Here is an 8522-nt window from a genome sequence, read left to right as displayed (position 1 = left end):
ATAGTTTCTTTCTTTTCATATTTGTAACTTCTTTCTACAACAGTGGAAACCCTATCTCCCAATTTTGCTTAACAAATTTATTTGATCAATTTCCTCATGTATATTATTCTATTGATGCTGAACATCCCAGGCCTCCCTTCCCACACCAGATGCTCTTCTCATCCTTCTTGAGCTCCAACACTGCTCTTCAGGCTGCTGAGTTCTCCCTATACTCTATACTCTATAGAGTCTATATACCTATACCTATACTCTCTATGGATGCTAACCTTACTTGTCCCCATCTAATGAGTTTGGGTCTAAATTATTCAGGAAAGAAAGATAAGTAAAGAGAAGGGAAGATGGAAAGGAAGATGAAAAAGAAGAGAACGGGAAGAACTTGTAATATTTTTAAATTGCTTATTTGTCTGTTATGTGAATTCTAATGTCATTGCATATTACATATTTAATTGAAAAATTCTCTTTTTATTGAGTAACTAAAAACAAAATAACAAGTCTACTTTAACTAACTAAACTTCACATATTTGACAAATATTTATTAGGTACCTACTCTGTGCCAGTAAAAATAAATTTTAGTAAAAACCCAATTAACTACAGTTCTCAATTAATCAATATATTTTACTTACTTGCTTTTCAGGGAAATTGGCCCATTATAAGAAATCACATCCAAATTGAAGATTTATTCCAAACAAGGTCAGTCATAAAGCCAGTATGGATTTTACTGTAATTCTCATGACTTACGTATTATACTATATAATAAGAAGTGATATTCAGGATTATGACCCTGAAAGGGAATATGAAACTCAATCACAGTCTAAATACTACCATGCTCATTAGAGACATGTTATAGATATTTTCAACAAATATTGTTTTATTTTGTTAACCATAAAACTATTTTTAGTTTAGTTTGGTTTCCCCAAACAACCAATTTCTCATTTATTTATTCATTCTACAAATATTTAGGAAACCTATGTGTCAGGCACTGTTTAAGAAAATCTATTGAAGTTCCTGTTTTGATGGAGTTTAGCATCTTAGTGAGGGGGAAAAAGTCAATAAACAGGCAATTTGTGCTATTCCAGGTATTATAAGTGCAAGAAGAAAAATAAAGAAAGCTAGGGGAGCTGCCTTAGACAGATGGTTAATTTAGTTTTCCTTGCCATCAGTTTGTCATTTATCCAATGAGATTTTCCTTCTCAAGGTGAGAAATACATTGTTCTCATATTTGTTTGCTGGATTTCTTTAGTATGTTTGGGTCAAATTTATAGTAAACTCTTAGTTGTATCTAAATCATTTTGAACAGACTAGGTAGATATTAATCAAGATAGCAAATTGGGGAAGGTAAAAGGGAAAGGAAGAATTACTTGAGGAAGGAGTTTGAGTGGATTTTTAAATTAAAAAAGAATCTTCTTCATGTTACTTAGGTTTTCTATGTGAGTTCTGATATCTTCATGATCTTTAAAAACTATTTTTGTTAAAAAAATACTTTCATAGTGGTTGAATTCTACTTCAAATAATATGCTAATAGCTTATGTATCCTGAACAAGAATGAATGGAAAATGAAGTCATTGAGATGGACAAAAGTCTGTAAATCTTTCTATTGTTCATCAGCCACTTTCCAGATATGTATGTTTTACTAATTCCTATTAATGGTGATTCGACTTTAATAATTTAAATTATAGATAAATGGCTGAAAACCCTTCTATTATTCTCAAGCAAAATTTGGTATCTTATTTCTTAGCTCAGTAGATTTCTGTCTACTCCAATGGTACTGTTATAAATTTAAAGAATTAATAATATCAGTTTGACAGAAAGAAAAATAAGAAAATGAAAATGATTAAATTCTAGAATAAATTAGTTAATAGAAGTAAGTAGCATCCATATGTGAAAGAAAGAATACTGGACAGGAATTTTGAGATCTGATCTGAACTTTGGGCAAACAAATTCTAGATAGGTAATCTTGGGCAAGCAAATCCTATTTTCTTATCTTGTCTTCTTTTTGGCATAACTTTGGGCAAACAAATCCTATTTTCTTATCTTGTCTTCTTTTTGGCATAATGAAGATGATGTCAGTTCATGTCCAAAGTCACCATTTTAGAAACAAAATCCTAGAAGTAAAACCAACAAACCCAATAAAAAAATACCAGCCTCATGTGTTTTGACACATGCACTTTCTCACACTGTACACACATACTGTACTAAGAGAAAAATTATTTTTCAGTCCAATAAGAGAATATGTTGAATACTCAATTATTAAAATTCCTATTCACTACGATTACTGCTCTGTTAGTTTCGATTCTTTCAAAAATTATAATAATCCTCTCGAATGATTATATTTGAGAAAAAAGGATAGGAGAAATAGCTACATTACATTTCTCTTTTGATGTTTGTTTTTTCAGTAGGGTTCACAAAAGACCTCTCTATCTCAATCATTTAGACTTTGCATATGTGCAAAAATACATTTTATGAAAAAATTTCTGATGTATTTTATATTATTTCTCAAATAAATAATAATGTACAGGGTTGAATTAGTTTACTCATAGTCAGAGAGAAAGGGACCCAAAATAACTATTGTACTATTAAAATTATTGGGGAAAAAATCCAATAATAAGTTTTGTTAATTATAATAATACCTTGACTTTTTTTTTAAGATTTTTTTAAAAAAATTATTTATTTGACAGATAGAGATCACAAGCAGGCAGAGAGGCAGGCAGGGGGTGGGAGGGAAGCAGGCTCCCAGACCCTGGGATCATGACATGAGCTAAAGGCAGAGGCTTTAACCCACTGAGCCACCCAGGCGCCCCCCTTGACTTTTATATAATATATTTATTCACAGTAGAGAATACTTTACAAAATATGCATGTGATCTTTCTGGTTCATTTTCAAAGGCATTTTTATAAAATACAGATTAAACAGTTTCAAAAATGTATTTCTTTTACTCATTTTGTCTCCATAATATTTAGCATCCTATACTTTCAATTTTAATGAGTTATTCCTTTTTAATATGTACCAATTGAGTATACATATTATATACATATTTACATGTGTATAATGCATATTGTATACATGTTATATGCATATGTGCAAAGGCACAATGTTCACTGGCAAGGACCTTACAATTCATATTTTATTTTATTTATTTTATTTTAAAATTTTTTTATATGGGACACTTCATGAATTTGCATGGCATCCTTTGTGCAGGCACCAAGCTAATCTTCTCTGTATCATTCCAATTTTTAGTATATGTACTATGATTGATATTTTAGAAGTTAAAACCAAAATGGAAAAACTTTCCACAAAAATATCAGAATATAAAAACAAATAACTCTGAATTTTTATTTTATTTCTTCCTGTACATTATATTATATAAATTCCACTTTATTTATTTTTTTTAACCAAGCAATACCTGAATCCACTAAAAAATTTCCTCTGACATGCTTTTATACCCCTATCTAAGTTGATGAGCATAAAGCTACTCATTTTTTTGGCCTTAAGCCATTTTATAAGGTAAAAGTCCCATGAATATTTGTTAAAACCTCAACTACAAAACTAGTGACGCATCCAGTGGATGGCAAATTTGGATGGGAGGGAAAAGCAGCTCAGAGAACTTGTTAGCGGCTGATACAGTATATATACATTGAGGAGCCTAGAAAGCACTGGACAAAGGGTTATGTTGCAGTGGTATTTGTTGTAAAGCTACATTCCTCCCCCTTATAAATCCATAAAGAGTATATGTTTTTTCACATAAATTTATACCCAAAGGTGGAACCCAATTATCTGTCACAGGACTGTTTTAAGAATGAAGTGAGATCATATTTATAAAATTAACACTGAGTGTGTACTAAGATCTTGGCCCTGTTTTAAGGGTATTCATCTTTACAGCAACACTACAAATATTAGGTTGAAGCATATGAAATTGCCATTTCTGTACATGAAAAACAGTTGAATATCTGCAGAATTATATTTCAACCTCATCCTATCGTTTCATGTTACAAATGAAGAAACTGAGGAACAGAGGGGTTAAGTAACTTGCCCAAGGAGAATTATTGTTTTTCTCACTTTACAATTGAGAAAGCTGATATTTAAGAAAGAACAAGCAACTTTTCTGTGGATACACAGCTACCTGCCTCTCAGGGAGTTAGATCAAAAGAGATTGTATCTGCTTATGCACTTTGTAAATTTCATATTGCTTAAAATGTTAAACTATTTCTGCTGTTAACATAAAATCTTCTTTTCCTACGGTCATATTGGGTCTTTCATTCTCCAATCACCAAGGATTACAAGGAAATCATGCCTTTGGTTTGGTTTCAAGATAAAATGGCTATCATATTTACTCTCCTCTGAGATGTTTCCCTCCAAAATGACAGGGTGACTGCAGTCATCCATCCTGCCCTTTCTGTTATCAACTCAATGCCAAATGATTAAGGTGCGAGAGTACTTCGGTTTGTCCTCAAATTATTTTCCATGATGTCCGTGGGACAGATGAGGTGCAAGGGCTATTGGAGATAACATAAAAACATTGATGAAACATTATCATTTCTCAAGTAGCACACAATAAACTTCAAACAAAATTTCATGGGATTTAATTTGAGCTGGACCGAGGGATATTTTAGAAAGCATACATGGCAGAAGAAAGAAGAAACTAAGTAGAGACATCAGGTTGCTCTTCTTCTCATTATTATTTTTTTCTCTTCTGCTCTACTTTTGTCAATGCCCTTGTAATAAGCTAGGCACTTTGACACATTTGAGCAGCATTTGGTGCACTGCAATGAGGCCAGGAGAGACCATCTTCAGCCTTGGCAGAAAGAACCTGAAGATCTTTCTTAGCAACCTGTGCTAGGTGTGCTAGTCCAATGAAGTACTTCAATTCCATTAGTGGTTTCCTTGTAAAAATTTCAACTGCAACAGTAACAGTGTATCTTTATGGTTCTCTTGGACACAGAGGGTACACACAGAGGGTATTGTGACTACCAGTGCCTACCTCAGGAGTCAACCTGTGCATGAAACCCGATTCCACCTGCATTTGAAATTTCTGCCACTTAACTTCTTGTGTGACTTTGGGCAAGCTTCATATTTCTTTACATCAGTTTTTCATAGGGTATATATTCGTTCCTACCTATATTATTTAGAAGCATTTTAAGTGGGATAATGCTCGTAATCTTTAGAACATTGCCAAATATGCTCAGCATTTTAATCGGTATTGATTTCTTATGAAATTTTGAGCATATCTTAATTTAACATTTAGAAACACAAGTGCTTTCATGTGTTCACAGAATGCTTAACCATCCATCAGGAATTTAGGTTAATTTCCTTAGGAAATGATTCATCACACTCCTTGCATTTATCTTATTCTCACTTTATTTTTCTAGATTTATCTTTAGTGTATCCTTTCCCACTTCCCAACATTTACATACCACCTCGGTTTTCCCAGAATAAATACACTTCATCATCAGTTATATCTATCCTTGTCCTTTCCTTCAATGTTGTAACACATTTCATTGTTTCTTCTTATTTACTGATAACTGTTGTATTACCAAAATAGACATCAGTTGCAAATACACAGTAGCTACACTGGGTGCTATTTGAAGCACAGAGAAATTTCCCCCTGAAATTGAAGCTGATGAACTAGAGGCACATTAAAAACAAATTAAGATCCACTCACTACAACCAATATGGGTTACCACAACAGAAAATTGCTGTGGCTATTATACACAGTAACAGAGAACTTGTACTAGAAGAAAAAAGTAGAATGTGAGTTATAAATCACAGTAGGTTAATAGAAGACTGTTAGCTCTGATTTTCCTTTTTTCTTGTAGAACCTTTTAATTACTGCATTTTTAATGCACTTACATTTGCCAGTAGTTCTCTTTTTTATTCTTCTAATAATAGTTCCTAAGGTACATCCTATAAATTACACCTTTCCTTTTCCTCTCCCTCTTCTCTTTAAACAATTCTGAGAGAGAGAGAGAGAAAAAAGAGCAAACTGTAATTTTAAGTAACTCCTTTGGATTAGTTCATGTGCTCCTTAAAAAAAAAAAAAAATCTCTAACTGTCATTAGCACCGTGCTTTCCTGTCCCCATTCTTATACATGCCAATTTGTCAGCGGCAGCATTACTGCTGGCCTGCCGTTTTTCTATTAAGGCACCAACTCTAGACAAACAAGCCCTCTCCATTCACTCCCTACATTCTTAACTTTTTTAACTTGTTCTAATTCCAGGTTTCCTCTAAGGACCCTCAATTTCAAAACCCTTCATTAGACCGGCGGAAAGTACTTCTGTTTCCTTTTACACTATAAAAGGCTAGGTTTCTCCCCAAACTCATTTGTTCAGTTTTGTTGCTTACCTCCTTACCTCTTACATCACTTTTTGCAAGGACAGTGCCTTTTTTTTTTTTTTTTTATCTTTGAGATGTTTCTGGAAACTTCACCTCCTGATTAAGTAGAAAAAATGTGTTACCACTGAACTTGCCAAACAAGTTAAGGGATGACTACAGGTCCTACATTTGATAAAATGCCAACGAATCCCAATTTAGAAACCGTAGGAAAAGCAATTATGTGGGGGACAGAGAAAAATTTGTGGTAAGAATGACTCCATGGCAAATAATTAGGTATATGAAGAATAGGAATTATTTTTTTTTCTTGCAAAGATAGAGACATTCATTCATATAATAAATATCCCAGATTCTCTACTACACTAGAGCCTGGGATGATGATAATGATCCACACAGTAAAATATCTACTTTCTGGCATATTCATTTATGAAATAAGCTATTTTTTGTTGCAGTCTTTGCTTTCATTCTTCACTCTTCACATGATACCATTCAAAGTCAAAAGATACACATGAGACATCAAACACGTGTTTTTAAGTATTGAATTCAGTATCATTTCCCTCAAAAGCTTCAACTAGAATAGTTTAAATTACGGTAATAAAGTGATGGATTGGAGAAATAAAATGTTTTTATCTCTTCCTCCCCTTTCTTGCCTTTTCTCCCAGTAGAAGAAAAGTCCAAGGTATGATAATTTGAAGAAAAGAGAGAGAGCCATATGTTGGATAACAAATGTTTAGTGAGTGAAGTTGTTTATGACCCCTAAGGAAATTACACTTAAATAATGAAATTATGTTTCATATGTTTTTATAGATTTTGTTTAAAACTACATTTCTATATTCAACAAACTAGGTAAGGAATATATTATTCCCAGTTAAAGAGAGAAAAAGTTGTATGTCAACTATATTTCAATAAAAATATAATTAACCAAAAAAAAGATGCTTGTCACAGAAAAAAGAGAGAGAAAAGTTAAACAAGTGACATAACTTATAGACAAAAGCAGGATTGAGGCTAAAACATAGGTTTCCCAGATCCTGGTTTGCTTTTTATTATTATTATTATTATTATATATACTTCTGTCTTTTAAAAATTCTCATGCTAATGTATACCGGCAGTCTTTGTCATACAAACAGTATACACCACATTCACATTAGCTTATGTTTTATATATTTCATAGATACTAAGATATCTGAAAACAAATTAAGTTTTTGTCAAAATTCTTGGTAAAGTGTGCACTCTCCTTTTGTGTGTTCAATTTTTTGATAAAATTTTAATATGTATATTTTATATTACAGTAGGTAAAAAGCATGTATACTTAGATTTTTCAAAGTGAAGTGAATCTTGAAATTCTGAAGCATGGCTCTGATATCAAAGATAGTCAAATAATCACCACACTGATAATATTAATTGATTGAATATTGCAGTCTTCTTGGTTAGATGTATTTAAAACTGTCTTCAGTTGATTTCTCTTACTTAGAAAAATGCAGCTTCTAAGGAGAATTCAGTTAGGGGCGTTAGTGTGTTAGCTTTCAGAAAAAATGTGGGTTGGTTTGTGTAGACTTCACATGCACCTTTATTTATTTATTTATTTTTAAGACACCCCCCCCCTTTTTTTTGACAAACAGAGAGCACTAGTAGGCAGAGAGGCAGGCAGAGAAAGAGGGGAAAGCAGGCTTCCCGCTGAAGCAGAGAGCCTGATGTGGGGCTTGATCCCAGGACCCCGGCATCATGACCTGAGCCGAAGGCAGAGGCTTTAACCCACTGAGCCACCCAGTCACCCTCACCTTTATTTTTTTATTTATTTTTTTCCTTTTTTTTCTTCTCAAACTATTTCATTTTATTTTTTTCTCCAGTGTTCCAAAATTCATTGTTGATGCACCATACCCAGCGCTCCATGCAATACGTCACTTGCACCTTTAAATTTTAAATGTAAAATATCCCACGTCTTGTGAGAAGTAAGGGTAATTCTCAATGAAATTTAATTAAATGTATGTAATTATTGTGTTCTGAGTATGATCATTCTATGTTAAAGTTGCTGTAAGGATATGGATCTTGAAACTCAAAGACTACATCTCCCTCGATCAAGTTTCAGTATCTTGGTGGTTAGTACTCAAAATTGCTAAAATATACTGCCCCAAAGGTCTGTTTTCTAAAAGTAAGATGACTCTAAATTCAAAGGAAAGCGTAAAATTATTTTTGTATG

The 8522-nt window shown here is 32.9% G+C and overlaps 1 non-coding gene across 1 annotated transcript; it reads right to left on the bottom strand.

Moving 5' to 3' along the window:
• Positions 1-3149: 3149 nt before the first annotated feature.
• Positions 3150-3255, bottom strand: LOC123387409. Its single transcript, XR_006601866.1, has one exon. It is a non-coding gene; the product is annotated as a U6 spliceosomal RNA (small nuclear RNA).
• Positions 3256-8522: the final 5267 nt, after the last annotated feature.

This window comes from Mustela putorius, unplaced genomic scaffold (genome assembly GCF_011764305.1).
Source record: "Mustela putorius furo isolate JIRA1106 unplaced genomic scaffold, ASM1176430v1.1 tig00003853_pilon_pilon_pilon, whole genome shotgun sequence".
NCBI classification, from domain to species: domain Eukaryota; kingdom Metazoa; phylum Chordata; class Mammalia; order Carnivora; family Mustelidae; genus Mustela; species Mustela putorius.
The sequence above is the reverse complement of the archived record's forward strand: the minus strand, read 5'-3'. Positions and strand labels throughout refer to the sequence as shown.